The sequence below is a fragment of the Oryx dammah genome, unplaced genomic scaffold (assembly GCF_014754425.2).
Source record: "Oryx dammah isolate SB20612 unplaced genomic scaffold, SCBI_Odam_1.1 HiC_scaffold_11, whole genome shotgun sequence".
Taxonomy (NCBI): domain Eukaryota; kingdom Metazoa; phylum Chordata; class Mammalia; order Artiodactyla; family Bovidae; genus Oryx; species Oryx dammah.
Window position 1 is genome coordinate 4,456,387 of NW_024070195.1, and position 17,151 is coordinate 4,473,537.

A 17,151-nucleotide genomic window follows, 5' to 3' on the forward strand; every position below is an offset into this window, starting at 1 on the left:
TCTCCCAGAGCTTGCTTGAAAGGTGACTAGAGAAACCGAAATTTAAAAACTCACTTCTGAGGCTTCACTGGTAGCTCAATGGTGAACAGTGCACACCGGTTCGATCCCTGGTCCAGGAAGATCTCTCACGCAGTGAGCAGCTAAGTCCACGGGCCACAACCACTGAGCCTGTGCTCTAGGCCCTGAGCTCGGCACCCAGGGAAGCCCTCGCAATGAGGAGCCCCCACTCTCTGCAACTAGAAAAGGCCCAGGCGGCAATGAAGAGCCAGCACACCTGAAAATAAATAAAAATAAAATCATTAAAAAACACACTTCTGGAAAGAAGCTTATTAATCGTAGGAAATTTTTTTCCACCTTTGACCTGCAGATTTTAATTTCTTTTACTTCATTTTAATCTTAGTCTTTGAGACCTTCCCTTGTCACAACCAAATTAATTCTAGGTGAATTTTGCCCAGGAGAAAATGATGTAAAAAAAATAGAAAACACTGGTCAAGATTAAAAAGTAATCTTTGAGTGGAAAAGAGCTTTCTATAAATTTAACTCTAAGCTTAAGAGAATCTCTTTGTAGCTGTGAACTTCATAAAGTAAAAGCAGACAGACTTATCTATAACCTAATGATAATTGACAGTCTGATTTCCATAAAACACAAAGGACTCTTTCAGATGAGCTTTTAAAATATTAATATCAAAATGAGGGAATTTCCTAGGTGGTCCAGTGGCTAAGACTCCGTGCTTCCAATGCAGGGGGGCTGGGTTCAATCCCTGGTCCGGAGACTAGATCCCACAGGCTGCAACTAGGGGTTCGCATGTCACACATGAGACTGAGTGCAAATAAATAAATATTAAATAAACTATTAACACAACAATGAGCAAATTGTCTAAACAAGCCATTCTCATGGAAGAAATACAAATGGCCAGTAAATATAAGCCAATGAATATTTATCAAGTATTAAAGAAATTCATTATGAGAGATACTTTGTTATTTTTAAGGAAGTAGAATACTTTCAATTGGTCTGCAGAATTATATTAATGTATACGATTTCTTTCTAAATTTTAAACTTACAGTGTGTACTACTAGCAGAGTCTTGGGCAAATATTTTCTGTAAACATGACCTTTTTACCAATTAGAATGGCTTTTTAAAAAAAGACAATCATATGTGCTTGCAAGAATGCAGAAAAATAGAATTTTCATTCATTGCTGGTGGCAGTGCTAATGGTACAGGCACTCTGAAAAAAAATGTGAGTGTTTTAGAAAGTTGAGCGCATACTTATGTGCTGCTGTGGCTCAGCTGTTAAGGCATGTCCAGCTCTGTGCGACCCCATGGCCTGCAGCACGCCAGGCTTCCCTGTCCACTATCTCCTGGAGTTTCCTCACATTCATGCCCATTGAATCAGTGATGCTTTGTATTCATCTCATCCTCTGCTGCCCTCTTCTCCTTTTGTCTTTCATCTTGCCCAGCATTGGGGTCTTTTCCAAAGAGTTGGCTCTTTGCATCAAGTGGCCCAAAGTATTGGAGCTTCATTTTCAGCATCAGTCCTTCTGATGAATATTCAGGGTTGATTTTATTTAGGATGGACTGGTTGGATCTCCTTGCAGTCCAAGGCCTCTCAAGAGTCTTCTCCAGCACTGTAGTTTGAAACCATCAATTCTTTGGTGCTCAGCCTTCTTCTAGTCCATCTCCCACATTTGTATGTGCTACTGGAAAAACCATAGCTTTGACTATACAGACCTTTGTTGGCAAACGTCTTTGCTTTTTAACACACTGTCTAAGGTTGTTAATAGCTTTTCTTTCAAGGAGCAAGTGTCTTTTAATTTCATGGCTGTAGTCAATGTCCTCAGTGACTCTGGAGCCCAAGGAAATAAAATATGTCACTGCTTTCATTTTTTCCCCCATCTATTTGCCATGAAATGATGGGACGGGATGCCATGATCTTAGTCTTTTGAATGTTGAATTTTAAGCCAGCGTTTTCACTCTCCTCCTTCACTCTCATCAAGAGGCTCTTTAGTTCCTCTTCACTTTCTGCCATTTGAGTGGTATCGTCTCCATGTCTGAGGTTATTGATATTTCTCCTGGCAATCCGGTAATCCCACTCCAAGGTATTGACCCAAGAGAACTGGAAACATTTGTTCACATAAAAACTTGTCCATGAAAGCTCCAAACTGGGAACCACCCAAATGTCCTTTGACTGGTGAATGGATAAAACAACCATGGTACATCCAAATACTGGAATACTACTCAGAATGGAATAATAGGGAGAAAATTACTGGTTCATGTAACAACGTGGATGAATGTCAAATGCCTCTTGCTAAGTGAAAGAAGCCAGAATCAAAAGACTACATTTTATGTGGTTCTAATTATATGACATGCTGGAAAATGCAAAAATTATAGGAACAGATCAGTGGTTGCTGGGAGTTGAATGGGTGGGATGGGGTCCCCAACTGAGAGTTGAAGGAGCAGTCTGAGGAGTTCTCTGGGGGAGGTGAGAACGGGTCTGCATCTTGATAAGGGCGGTGGGCCTGACTTCATGCCTTTGCTCCACTCACTGCAGTGTGCACCCAAAACAGTGACTCTCCACATATTAAAAAGGTGAGTAAAAAGCTAACGTGTTTCTAAATTAAATGTTGGATCTAAAATAAAGTGACATCTTTTTGTTCATTTTTTGACTTAGATTTAATTACCCAGACTCTTTTTTGAGGGTGAAATAAACGTCTTCTAGGTTGATGTGTAACATACGTATAAAAATGCACAAGTTGTAAACACACAGCTTGATTATGCACGTCAGAACTCTCATGGGTTTAACTAACCACCACCCAGATCAAGAGAAAGAGTGTTACCAGAGGCCCTTCCTCTACCCGCTTCCTCTTTTCCAGAAGGAACCAATATTCTGACTTCTAACACCATAGATTAGCTTCGCTTGCTTTTGAACTTCATGTAAACAAAATCATACTGTACTGAATACTGCACTCCTAATAGGCTTAGTCATATTTCAAACTAGTTTTCTACCTGATTACGGGTGAAATGAAAGTGATAGTCGCTCAGTCATGTCCAACTCTTTGTGACCCATGGACTGTAGCCTGCCAGGCTCCTCTGTCCATGGCATTGTCCAGGCAAGAGTACTGGAGAGGGTAGACACTCCCTTCATCAGGAGATCTTCCCAACCCAGGGATCGAACCCACGTCTCTTGCATTACAGGCAGATTCTTTACCATCTGAGCCACCAGGGAAGATAGGCCAATTAACAACAAGAAGACTGGACTGGGTAATAATTACTATGATTTCTTATAGTTCTCCAATTTGAGGCTGTGAGTTGAGAAAATTGAGAAATACTTTTTGTTTGAAATACATTTTTGGCCAACCAAAGTAACCATCTTGTTTTTAAAGTGGGAAATGCACATGGTACTATTCCTTATGATCTCTAGAATTATATTTTTCTCCAGTATTATTTTCCCAAGCTTGGACAGACATCAGTCTTAAAATTGGCCTGATATACGGATGCTGTCATGCGATAGCTCCTTGGAACTTTACCAAAGGATGATCTGTGAACCTCTCTTGCTTTGTTCTTTTGCGATCATGCTTGACTTTAGCTCAGCTATATTTAAAGTTGTGGGGAGAAGAGATTTCTTGAAAAAGACGGCACCAAAGTCTGTTCTAAAATTGAATATTTGGAAACCTCCAGTAAAAGTAAATCCATATGGCAGGTCTGCTCCCAGCTTGATTCTTGCACGATTGGGTCCAATATCCTTTATGAGTTTAGTGAGTGCACACACAGTCTTGCACGTGCCCTTTGTGGTGGAAGTCAATTATACTGGTTTTGTTTTTGTTTTTCTTTCCAGTGAGAGAACCTGGAGTATCAGTTCTGAGTTTCTGGGTTGGGGCAGGTTTTATTTTCTTAGCAGTAACCACACCACGAAAGAGAGAAACAAAGCAGTCACTGACAAAAAGAAGTCTTGAAAAATAATATCAGTAACAAATACCAACTTTGAAGAATTCAATGCGTTCGCCAACCAACTCAAAGCCTACATTAAATAGTACACTCTTAGATCCTTCTCACAAAGCCTGATGGACCAGTTGCTGTTTCCACTGTTAGAGGACACCCATAACCACACAGCTCAAGGGAAGGGTGTCCCCCAGCTGGGTGTGACCAGTGGGGGCCCAAACAACCCTGGATTCCTTGGTTTTGATAACTCCCAATACTCCAAAGGTTGGCCTTTGTGAACAGGACTCAGTCAGTCAGAAGACTCTTCAGCTGTATTCCCTCGTTTCCTCTCTCCACAACGTTGATGCAATTTGCTCAGTTGCTCCAACTCTTTGTGACCCCAGGGACTGGAGCCTGCCAGGCTCCTCTGTCCATGGGATTTCCCAGGCAAGAATACTGGGGTGGGTTGCCATTCCTTCTCCAGGATCCATGAGAGTTTTAATGCAAATAAAATGTTTTGTTGTTGCTGATTGCTGAGTCTTGAGAGTATGCAACAATTCACATATGTAATTATAAATCACTCCCAGAGGATTCAATAAATGTTGGCACTAAGGGTCATCAATTAAAATCAAAGAGTATTAGTCCTTTTCACCCGGCAAATGAGCAGCTGGGCTCAAAGAAGAGACACACTTGCCCAAGTTTCCATTGGTAATCGGTGGCAAGGACAGCTGGTATCTTGGAAGACTCTGGTTTTCCAGGCAAGCCCTCTTTTCCTGTTTTCCTTATTCTCCCAGAATATACTGAAGTAGTTTGGGACTATTGCCGTGGAAGTCTGCAGATCTGAGCCGTGTCTTGGGAATTCTAGTTGAGATGTTTAGTTAAAGGGATTTATGGGGCCATGTCAATGGATAGTCTGAGGGAGGGAGGACTTTGGGAATGGTTTGATTTGGCAACTCTGTGGTGTCTTCTGAAACAAGGCTTCTTTTCCATCTTTCCATTTAGCCGTTGGGGGTGTCCTCTGTGTGGTCATAACCCGGCTGTCAACAACTCCCTGGTTGGCCTGCTTCTCCATCAGGACCACAGAAATGAGTGAGGGGGTCATCCTGGAAGCCGTCAGAATATCGACCCTCACCTCTCCTTGGGTACTTCCCTGGTGGCTCAGATGGTAAAGAATTTGCCTGCCATGCAGGAGACCTGGGTTCAATTCCTGGGTCAGGAAGATCCCCTGGAGAAGGAAATGGCAACCCACTCCAGTATTCTTGCCTGCAGAATCCCATGGACAGACGAGCCTGGTGGGCTACAGTCTGTGGGGTTGTAAGAGTCGGACATGACTGAGTGACTAAACCACCACTACCTCTCCTTGGCCACAGCGACTGTTGAGTTCACTCCTAAACCTATGTTGTTGTTGACTGGTCTTCTCTTTGGAACGCCATGGAAGGCAGCACGTCAGGCTCCCCTCTCCTTCATTGTCTCCCGGACTTTGCTCAAACTCGTGTCCATCGAGTCAGTGATGCCATCCAAACATCTCATCCTCTGCCACCCTCTTCTTCTTTTGCTTTCAGACTTTCCCAGCATCAGGGTCTTTTCCAATGAATCAGCTCTTTGCATCAGGTGGCAGCTTCAGCATCAGTCTTTCCAATGAATATTCAGGGTTGGTTTCCTTTAGGATTGACTGGCTTAATCTCCTTGGAGTCCAAGGGACTCTCAAGAGTCTTCTCCAACACCACAATTTGAAAATATCAATTCTTCAGCAATCAGCCCTCTTTACTGTCCAGCTCTCACATCTGTACATGACCACTGGAAAAACCATAGTTTTGATTATTAGTCACTCAGTTCAGTCGCTCAGTTATGTCCAACTCTTTGCGACCCTATGGACTGCAGCACGCCAGGCTTCCATGTCCATCACCAACTCCCAGAGCTTGCTGAAACTCATGTCCATCAAGTTGGTGATGCCATCCAACCATCTCATCCTCTGTCGTCCCCTTCTCCTCCTGCCTTCAATCTTTTCCAGCATCAGGGTCTTTTCCAATGAGTTAGCTCTTTGCGTCAGGTAGCCAAGTATTGGAGCTTCAGCTTTAGCATCAGTCCTTCCAATGAACATTCAGGACTGCTTTCTGTTAGGACTGACTGGTTTGATCTCCTTGCTGTCCAAGGGACTCTCAAGAGTCTTCTCCAACACCATAGTTCAAAAGCATCAATTCTTTGGTGCTCAGCTTTCTTCATAGGCCAACTCTCACATCCATACATGACCACTGGAAAAACCAGAGCCTTGACTAGACAGATGGTTGTCAGCAAGTAATGCCTCTGCTTTTTAATATGCTGTCTAGGTTGGTCACAGTTTTCTTTCAAAAGTTTGTCATAGCTTTTCTTATAGGACTATACAGACCTGTCTAAACCTGTAGCTGGTGGTTAACTTAAACTTGAGTCATATGTATTGTTTTGAAATCACATCCCCTTAAAGCATGTATGTGGCAGAGGCAAAGTGGGTGTTGAAAGCAAATGGAGACAGTTGCCAAGAAAAGGAAAGTGCCTGTAAGGAGGCAGCTCTGGGGTCCACTGTAGCTGCAAACAGCAGAATTCAACCTGAGTTAGCTGGAATAAAAGGAGAGAGTTAATTCCAGGAATGTGGGTGTATCTCACGGAACCCAGGGACAGGGAAGCAAAAGGGTGTAGGGGCGGGAGGGAGAGAATCAGAACCAGAGTCATTAGACCCCAAGCTGGGCCCTTCCTCTCTCTCTCTCCTCTCTCTCTCCTTCCCTCCTGCTCTCTCTCTCTTTCTCTCTCTGGGTCATCTCCCCACAGGACTTTATTGTTTATAGACCGTCAGGCCCTATGCATCAGCGCAGATGGCAGAAGATGGCTCTCAACTTATGTACGTTCATATCCCCCCAACTTTCCACCTAAGCAGAAACTGACACAGTGTCTCTGATTTCCAGTTCCTCATTCCTGGGAGATTCTACACGGCAAGATCGGTTCAGGCACGTGCTCTGAGGTATGCAGGGTGTGCCAGTCAAGATAAGACCCCTGGACCCCTCTGTGTGGGGTGAAGGGTGATGGGGCCCCTGGCAGGCTGATGGTCCTTAGAGAGGCCAGGCTAAGAGGCCCCCCCCGAATCCCCGCCTGGAGAGGGGGTATGCTCTGCATGGCGTTTGTCCCCTCGGGTGCCTGTGGGAAATGCCCGTGCATCTTCTGCTAGTTAACCTGCTTCCACGCCCCCAGGATGGGCAGGTCTGGTGTGTGGAGGGAGGGATGTCCAGAGGTGAAGGGGCCAATGGCCCCGGGTTTTAGAAAGGAGAATCCTTTCTCCTAAACAACTTCAGAAATTTGAGACAATTCTACTTTCCAGCCTCGAAACCAAAAGGAGATGTTTGCTGACTCACAGGCAAGCGTTTCTAGTGTCTGAAGCTAAAAACTGGCAACATTAATGCAAGCTGGTTCTCAGTGCTTTCCGTCAAGCCCAGAGCTGTATCCGGACCGTCCCTCCTGGGGTGGGGCCGCTTCCTCCCGGGTGTTCGGATCCGAGTCTTCAGTCTTAGGTGTCCTGCTCTCTGTTTACGTTTGCCAGCCCCACCCTTTCCTCGGGGAGGGTGAGTCAGCGGCTTGGTGGTGATGTCTGAGGTCTGACCGCAAAGTCAGACAGTGACACTTTTGGGGGCTTAAAACTATCCATTGCAGTGAGGGGTCGTTTAGACCTTACCTTTGAGGATAAACCTATCAGACAGCTTCCCCCCGCCTCTGTTTTATTGTTTTACAACTTCCTCCTAAACCTAGAACAATAGCCTTATAAAGGGCAGGAAATCCCTCTGCTTCTATTGTAGGGAAAGAGAAGCGAATAGAAGACTTGGTGACTTCCTTATCTCATTTAAAACAGACTGTGGTTGTTCCATCTCAAATGGGTCTTACTCCGAGTGATTTCAAACTTTCCACAGCAGCGAGATCAGTGGCGGGACCTTAGGGTGGCAATGGGTTTTAGCTGAAGAAGTTTAAGGGGTTAAGAACGTGAATAAACTCCAAGGCACATCTCCTTAAGGAAGCAACACTAAAACCCTAAGGAATCCGAATGTAGAGAGTGTGTGGGTGGGTGGAGGGGCAGTAGTGGGGAGATGGGGACCGGAAAGAATTCGGAGGAAAGAAGCTGAGATCACTGATGGCCATTGTTAAGCCTGAACTGTGAATTTATTGGTTTGGATACTTGTTACCAGTCAGGAGAGCTGGGCTGTAACTACGCATATAGCATGTAAACTTGAGAAAGCTCTCTCTCTCTCTCTTCCCCCCCCCGCTCCACATTTGTGGTATCATTTTATCCCCAAGGGATTCCCGGGTGGTGCTGGTGGTAAAGAACCCACCTCCCAATGCAGGAGGCGGTGGACATGTGGGTTCGATCCCTGGATCGGCAAAATCCCCTGGAGGAGGAAATGGGAACCCACTCCAGTATTCTTGCCTGGAGAATTCCATGGACCCAGGAGCCTGGTGGGCTACGGCCTAGTGACAACAGGTTGAAGATTCTGAAAGTGTTACTCACTCAGTCGTGTTGGACCCTTTGTGACCCTAAGGACTGTAGCCCACCAAGCTCCTCAGTCTGTGGGGTTCTCCAGGCAAGAACACTGGAGTGGGTTGCCATTTCCTCCTTCGGGGGATCTTCCCGCCCCAGGGACTGAACCCTGGTCTCCTGCATTGCAGGCAGATCCTCTACCCTCTGAGCCACCAGGGAAGCTTATTCTGTGCTTACTCTTCTTCTGCTCATTGTCTGTTGTGGGTCTGCTCAACCGCCTGTGTTCTCCTTACTTTTATAGCTGCCTTGAACTGTTCTGCCCGAACTGACTGCAAGGGGGCTGGAGAGAGAGAGGAGGGACTTACCTACATCTCCCCCTCCTCATTCTCCCCCACCTAAGTCTCAAAACATTTTGAAAAAATCTTAAAAAGCACGTTTTTTTGGTAAGAATTTTGCTGGTGGGTTTTTTTTTTTTTTCTTGTGGATGTGCATCTGGGCAGATTTAGACAGAAGCAGGTAGGCAAGGAAGAGGATGAAAGCATAGGAAGCTGATTCCTAAGGTGTGGGTTTCTCTGGGTAACGGGACTGCGGTGGGTTGTTTTCTCTTGTTTTTTTGGCTGCTCGGGATCTTTGCGGCCCACGGGCTTTCTCTAGTTGTGGTGCAAAAGCTCTAGAGCGAGCAGGCTCAGAAGTTGGGGCTCCTAGGTTTAGCTGCCCCATGGCATGCGGGATCTTATTTCCCCAACCAGGTGATGAAGCCTCATCCCCGGCATTGCAAGCAGATTCTTAACCACTGGACCCCCGGGGAAGTCCTTTCCTGCAGTGGTGTGATCACGCCGGTTTCTGTGCATTCACACTTGGGAAGGTCGAAGGTGGAGGGTCACCAAAGCAGGACTGCTCACTCGTTTCAGGAAGTCTGAAGGCTCTTTCACACAAAAGAAGCCCAAACACGAAAAAGGCTTTCTGGAAAGAGAGCTACTCACATGGCCCCACCACCCTGAGAAGCAGGCACCACTCGGGCATCCTGCGGGCTGCTCCTTGCCTTGGCGTCTTCTGCCAGGTGCTCCGTCTGCAGATGCCCACGGCCTGAGGCTGCTTGCGTGACTGGCTTGTGGAGGGCCTTGGACATGTCTTGCCAAAGCACCTCCCCAGTGTTTTGGAAACAGGTGAGTTGAGGTGGGCCAAAACTGACATGACTCACGCGAAGGTTACCAGGGTTTGGGTCAACTTTCTATGACCGTGAAGAGAAGAATGGTCGTCTGTCGCCACTAGGCAATTGGCCTGTGCCAAGTTTATTCTTAAACGTGCGTTGCTAGGGATATTCCTAGCAATAATTAATAATTACGGCAATGATTCATCTCTGCGTCTCCTGGAGTTTTGTTTTTTGACTCAACTGTGAGTTTATACGACAAACACAAAACTGAAATGTGCTTACATCACCCGCTACTTACTCAGTACTCAACCTCAGTGGCTTCCTGCTGGTCTTGGGAGAAGGATTAGAGTGTTTATCGGTGACTTCAGCTCTCCAGCCCCCTGCTCCAGTCCCTGTTCCCTCTGGGCCTCCACCAGCCCTGTTTCTAGTTCTTCAGATGCTCCAGGGAACAGTGGTCCACCACCTGGCCTGCTCTTTGCCCCTCGCTGATATCTTTCTTTTTCTTCCTTTTCCTTTTCGGCTGCATCGGGTCTTTGCGGTGGCATGCGGTCTCTAGCTCTGGCACGTGGTCTTGGTTGCTCCACAGCAGGTGGGATCTTAGTACCCTGACCGGGAATCGAACTCGCATCACCTGCAATGGGAAGTCCCGAGATGGGTGTCTTTCTTGACTGCCCTGATTAAGTTCAAGTCTCTGGACATTAAGCACTAAAGTGCAAGGCTCTCCTGAAGAGTCCTGGCCATAACCGTTTTGTCAAACTTATTCTGTGATTCATTGACTCACATCCCAACTCGATTCCCCCTCACAAGGACTGACGTCACTCACCTCTATATCTAGACACCTAGAGCATAATAGGTGTTTAATAATTTATTGATTATGAAGTCGCTCATGATTGACTTCTTTTGCAACCCCAAGAACCGTAGCCTGCCAGGCTCCTCTGTCCATGACATTTCCCAGGAAAGAACACTGGAGTGGGTTGCCATTTCCTTCTCCAGGGGATCTTCCTGAATCAGGGATCGAACCTGCGTCTCCTGCATTGCTGTGTGTTAAATAAATGATGAAGTGAGTGAAAGGGAGGTCAGAGCAAAATAAACCCTAGTGGGGAAATTACAAATAAAATTAGCCCTTGAATATAAAAGCCATTTCTTAGAGTAAAATAGAGTTATCGCTCTCACAGACTTAAATTACTTATGTAACACACAGTTGACTTTCTCTCTCTCTTTTTTTTTTTGAGAATCCCATAACTGAGTCCCACACACAACATGATAGATGGCCATTATGTATTTTTTCCTTCTCTGTATTTTTCTTAATGGAAGCGCATGGAACTTTCCAAATATCACTGTATGATTGGAAAAAGTGAAGCAGTGCCATTTTGGGGGGAGGAGGGGAAGAAAGGGGAGAGATTCTGAAAAGGGTTTATGTTTTCTAATCAAAGTCAGATGTAGAACTGATTTTGTGTCGCTTAAGGAACATGCTTCATTTTCTCCATCAGTGGTCTTGTCCAGCACTGGAGGTTCAGTGGAAGTCCCTTGCAGACGAGAGTGTCCACCCAATTCCCTGTGTTTTGTACCTTGGCCGTCTGCTTTCAGCAGAGCAGAATCGGCACTCTGGGCAGACCCGAGAGAACTCTGAATAAGAACCTGCTTGAGAAAGATTTCCTTACAAGCTAAACGTTACATTTCCACTCGACAGAAAGGTACTGCTGTGTGGCCGTAAAAAGCTGGCCCGAACCCTGTAACCTTTGCAGCTCGCGGTGTTATTTTTGGTTCATGCCAACACGGATCACAGCTGTGACTCAACAGAGCCACTGAAGCAAGAATTCAAAGAGTTTAAAGAACAGCGGACTCAGAAACGACTCCCCCCCCCCCGCCTTATGGTGTCATTATGCCACATTTCTTGTAGTTTACCTTTTACAAATTTACCAACTGCATACAGATGAGCTCAGCTGTTGTTTGGCATCCCAAGGCCTGAGCTGCGTCAGCACGCTTCCTCAAATCCCACTGCAGGCGACGGATGGTGGAGCTTTCCTTTCTGGGGTGTTTGTTTTACGTAAGTAATGACTTACTTTGCAGAGGTTAAAAAAAAATCCTTGTTGATATATTTCTCCCTCAAATAAACCCAAAATAGAGTTGGGGTTTGATGTAAACCTTGGTAATTTCCCATTCAGAGGTGACAGAGAGCCTGTATCGATTGCTTCTGTGCTGGGTCTTGCTTTCTCCCCCATTTGTGTTAGACACACGAGGCCATGAACTCAGAGCGAAATAGACATGGACTCCAGTAGACCAGATACGAATCTGTTTGTCAACATCCTTCAGACGTTTGGCTGCATTTAAATTTTTTTTTTAAAATACTTTTATTTGGCTGTGCCATGTCTTGGGATCTTAAATTACTACATGTGGGATCTAGGTCCCTGACCAGGCATTGAACTTGGGCCCCTTGCATTGGGAGTGAGGGATTTTAGCCACTGGACTGCCAGAGAAGTCCCTTGGCTTCATTTTATTGATCATCATTTAAACCTGAAGAACAATCCAGTTTTCCTCTTTGAGGATGCATAGGAAAGGGGACGCAGAAGAAATGATGGAGTTACTTATCTACTAAGTTACTGCATTTTTAAAGAGGTTTTTTAAATTATTAATTTAGTTTTTGACTGTGGTGGGTCTTTGTGGGTGCATACAGGCTTTCTCCAGGTGCAGGGAGCGGGGGATGGGCGCTACTCTTCGTTGTGGTCCTGGGCTTCTCCTTGCAGATGCTTCTCTTGTTTTGGAGCCCAGGCCCTGGGTGCGTGGCTCAGTAACGGCAGCAAGCAGGCTCAGTGGTTGCAGTTTGTGATCTCTAGACCACAAGGCTCAGCAGTTGTGGCACTCGGGCTTAGGTGCTCCGTGGCAAGTGGGATCTTCCTGGACCAGGGACTGAACTGGTCTCCCTTCCTTTGCAAGGCAGATTGTTAACTGCTAGACCACCAGGGAAGCCCAAGTTACTGCATTTTTAAGCTTTGTGGTAGCTTAAAGAATGTAGACTTAAGAATTCTAAGGACTAACATGTTAATGTGCTATTTTTTGTTGTTATTTGTGAGAAAGATCATTAATCAAATATTTCACAGAACCAAGGAAACAGGCAGTGCATTCGACCTATTTTCTCTTTGGGAAACAGACCCAGCTGCTGTGTGGTACTGCTGTCGTTGCTCAGGCCTGCCACTTCAAAATGCTCCAGAGCAAAAGCTATGCTGTCTTATGCACACTGTCACTGCGATCAGACTGAGCTCTGCATTTTTCCTCCTCAGTGTGAAAGGTGGAAAAATAATTTTGGAGCTCTTCTTTGAATAGCAAGAGTGTTAGCCTGAAAGAGCTGTATTTCTATGATATTCCTTGGATGTTGGTGGGAGGTACCGCTCTAAGGCGAGTGTACAAATCCTGTTTATGTACTGTCTTCGGGCGTCTACAGAAAATGGGCACTACTACTTTGGAAGCATCTCCTCTGAGATTGGTCTTTTAAAGTTGAGATATAATTGACATGACGTTCATTAGTTTTAGGTAATGGGCTTCCCAGGTGGCTCAGCGGTAAAGAATCTGCCTCCCAGTGCAGGAGATGCTGCTTCCATCCCTGGGTGGGGAAGGTACCCTGGAGGAGGGCATGGCAGCCCGCTCCAGTATTCTTACCTGGAGAATCCCATGGACAGAGGAGCCTGGCGGGCTATCGTCCACAGGGTCGCAAAAGAGTCGGGCATACCTGTAGTGACTGAGCACAGCACACTGTTTTAGGAAATACAACATAATGAGTCAGCGTATGTATATGCTACAAAATGATTACCATAAGATGAGTTAACATCCATCATAACACAGTTACAAAGCTTTTTTCTTGCGATGAGCATTTTTAAGATCTACTCTCTCAACAACTTTCAGACATATGACGCAGTACTGTTACATGCAGTCACATGCTGTGCATCACGTCCCAGGACTGATTTGTCTGTTAACTGGAAGCTTGTCCCTTTTGCACCCATCACCCAATTTCCCCCACCTCGACTCCCCACCACCCCTGTCTGGCAACCACCAATCTCCTCCCTGTATTCCATGTCTATGAGCTCAGTTTTGATTTTGTCTTGTTTTTTAGATTCCATACGTAAGTGATATCATATAATATTTGTCTTTGATTTCTTTCACTTAGCATAATGCTTTCAAGATCCATCCATGTTCTCACAAATGGAAGGCTTCCTTCTTTTTCCTGGATGAATAATATTCCATTGTGGAAATTAGTTCTTATTTTTAATAAAGATTAATAGAATTTTCACACTAGGAGAGTCTCCAGAAATCATGTAGGTTTGCTACTTTTTATAGATGCAGAAAGCAGCACAGAGAGGTTATGGAACTTGTCTGAAGTCACACAGATAAGCAGTGGTAAAATTGGGCTTCACAGGTAAGTTCAGTATGTCCTTGAATCTTCACCTGCTTCAGAACAAATTGGGCCAGAGAACTGAGTATTCCCAAGAATTTAGATTCACAAATCTGAAAAAAAAAAATTATTTCTGTCACAAAATGTTGTAAGAGAAAACACTGAGAATATTGAGTAAATGTTGAAAATATTAGCACAAATGGACATTGTTCCCACTGAAAGAAAAAGTATTTCCTGTATCCTTCTGTGTATCTTGATTTTGAGGTTATTTTGGAAGTTGCTGAAATTCAGTTTGGCAAAGCAATTCACTGTGAAAGACATGTTAGGAAACTAAAATTTTCTCTACTGACTTTCTATCAACAAATGAGCACTGAAATGTTATCTATAGAAACGAAGATTCATTTGTTCCTGGCACACATGAGGAGCTCAACAAATATTTACTGAATGGTTGAATAAGAACTGCAGTGCTGTGGAGGTTAGCCTGCGATTATAGACCCATTAATAAGGTGTTTAAACCTCAGTGTTGAGCAGAACAAGTCAGACACAAATCAGCATCTTGCGTGATTCCTTTTCTATGAAGTCCAAAACCAGGCAAGCTACTAAGACTGTTGCAAGTCAGCACTGTGGTTATCTTTGGGAGGAGCAGCTGCTAGAAGCAGGGTTTAAAGCCTGATTGTGTTGTTTTGAGCTGGGTGCTGGTTATACATGTGGGCTCAGCATGTGAAAACTCACCAGTAGCACATTAAGACATACGCATGTTCTGAATGTATATTGTTGCTATTGTTCAGTCACTGAGTTGTGTCCAACTCTTTTGCAATCCCATGGACTGTAGCCTGCCAGGCTCCTCTGTCCATGGGATTTCCCAGGCAAGAATACTGGAGTGGGTTGCCATCTCCTCCTCCAGGGGATATTCCTGACCCAGGGATCAAACCCACATCTCCTGCGTTGGCAGACAGATTCTTTACCACTGAGCCCTAGGGAAGTCTGAATGTATATTATACTTCAATAAAAAATAAAGAAATATATGTAACATTTCATCTTAGGAACAGAGTTAGCCCATGAAAGAAATTTCCACAGGGTAAGTTTAAAACAACAATGACAGAAGGTGGGGTGAGGGTTTACCTTCCATACTCCTGTAAAATGTGCACCACTTACACTGTCGAAGAATAAATAGAACTTTGACTCTGGTTTCAAAATGTACGCAGCTGCCTCCATAGATTTCTGACAGTTTTATCATGCAGTTGACAGTTGCAAAGCATGTTTCAGACCTCGGGATGATCCATGCAGATGTCAGCAGGGCTTGTGTATCTACAGTCTTGTAAGACTGAAAAATGAATTCACAAAAATAAACTGTGATGCTGGTCCCATTGACTTTCTTTGTCAGCTTTATGAAAAGCACTTTCAACATAACTGACTATATATATAGTGGTGAAGAATAATGTTTCTAAATTAGAAAATAGTTTTTGTTTTGAGAAGTCAGATCTAGGTAAATACCCATTTTAGGAAAGAATATGTTAGTGTTAGGGCTTCTCAGGTGGTTCAGTGGTAAAGAAACCACCTGCCAATGCTGGAGATGTAGGTTTGACCCCCTGGGTCAGAAGACCCCCAGAGGAGGAAGTGGTAACCTACTCCAGTATTCTTGCTTGGAGAATCCCATGGATAGAGGAGCCGGGCGGGCTATATAGCCCATGAGGTCCCAAAGGGTGGTACATGACTTAGTGACTGAGCATGTATTATGGATTTTTATAGCTGCAAGCTTACACTAACCATTAGTAAATGTTGTTGATGGTAGTCGTTAAGACCGTGCAGGGTGGGGGTGGAAGCCGGCTGGGATGTGTTGAAATGTAGCAGATGAAGACCAGAATCCATAGCCATCTGGGGAAGCAGGAAGATGGGGAGGAGGCTGGAGGGGACGTGTGCTGGGCAGGGACTGAAGGAAAGCTCTTGGAAGTGGAATACACGGAAGCACTTGGGCAAAAGGAAAGTTACCCGTCATTGATAGGGAAACCATGGTGATGATGCTGTGGGTGTGAGGCAGACACAGGCTGCTGATGAATCAAGAGAGCCACGCCCCTGGGAGATCACAAGGAGGCGTGACCAGTGTGTACATGGGGCATTTTGCCCTGATTCAGGGGCAGGAGAGACACCTCCTTTGTTGTGACAAAAATAGAAGAAGATAAGGTTGTAGATTTGGTGGGAAGATGAAGACTTTTCTCTGCAAGTTTCCCACCCCCTATCCCTTATGAGGCAGGAGGCTGGAGACTGAGGAGGTATAATATGTGAACTGAGAACTCCCTGATGTTCAAGCTGGTTTTAGAAAAGGCAGAGGAACCAGAGATCAAATTGCCAACATCCACTGGATCATGGAAAAAGCAAGAGAGTTCCAGAAAAACATCTATTTCTGCTTTCTTGACTATGCCAAAGCCTTTGACTGTGTGGATCACAATAAACTGTGGAAAATTCTGAAAGAGATGGGAATACCAGACCACCTGACCTGCTTCTTGAGAAATCTGCATGCAGGTCAGGAAGCAATAGTTAGAACTGGACATGGAACAACAGACTGGTTCCAAATAGCAAAAGGAGTACGTCAAGGCTGTATATTGTCACCCTGCTTATTTAACTTATATGCAGAGTACATCATGAGAAACGCTGGACTGGAAGAAGCACAAGCTGGAATCAAGATTGCCAGGAGAAATATCAATAACCTCAGATGTGCAGATGACACCACCCTTATGGCAGAAAGTGAAGAGGAGCTAAAAACCCTCTTGATGAAAGTGAAAGAGGAGAGTGAAAAAGTTGACTTAAAGCTCAACATTCAGAAAACGAAGATCATGGCATCTGGTCCCATCACTTCATGGGAAATAGATGGGAAACAGTAGAAACAGTGTCAGACTTTATTTTTTTGGGCTCCAAAATCACTGCAGATGGTGACTGCAGCCATGAAATTAAAAGACGCTTACTCCTTGGAAGAAAAGTTATGACCAACCTAGATAGCATATTCAAAAGCAGAGACATTACTTTGCTGACTAAGGTCCGTCTAGTCAAGGCTATGGTTTTTCCTGTGGTCATGTATGGATTTGAGAGTTGGACTGTGAAGAAGGCTGAGTGCCGAAGAATTGATGCTTTTGAACTGTGGTGTTGGAGAAGACACTTGAGAGTCCCTTGGACTGCAAGGAGATCCAACCAGTCCATTCTGAAGGAGATCA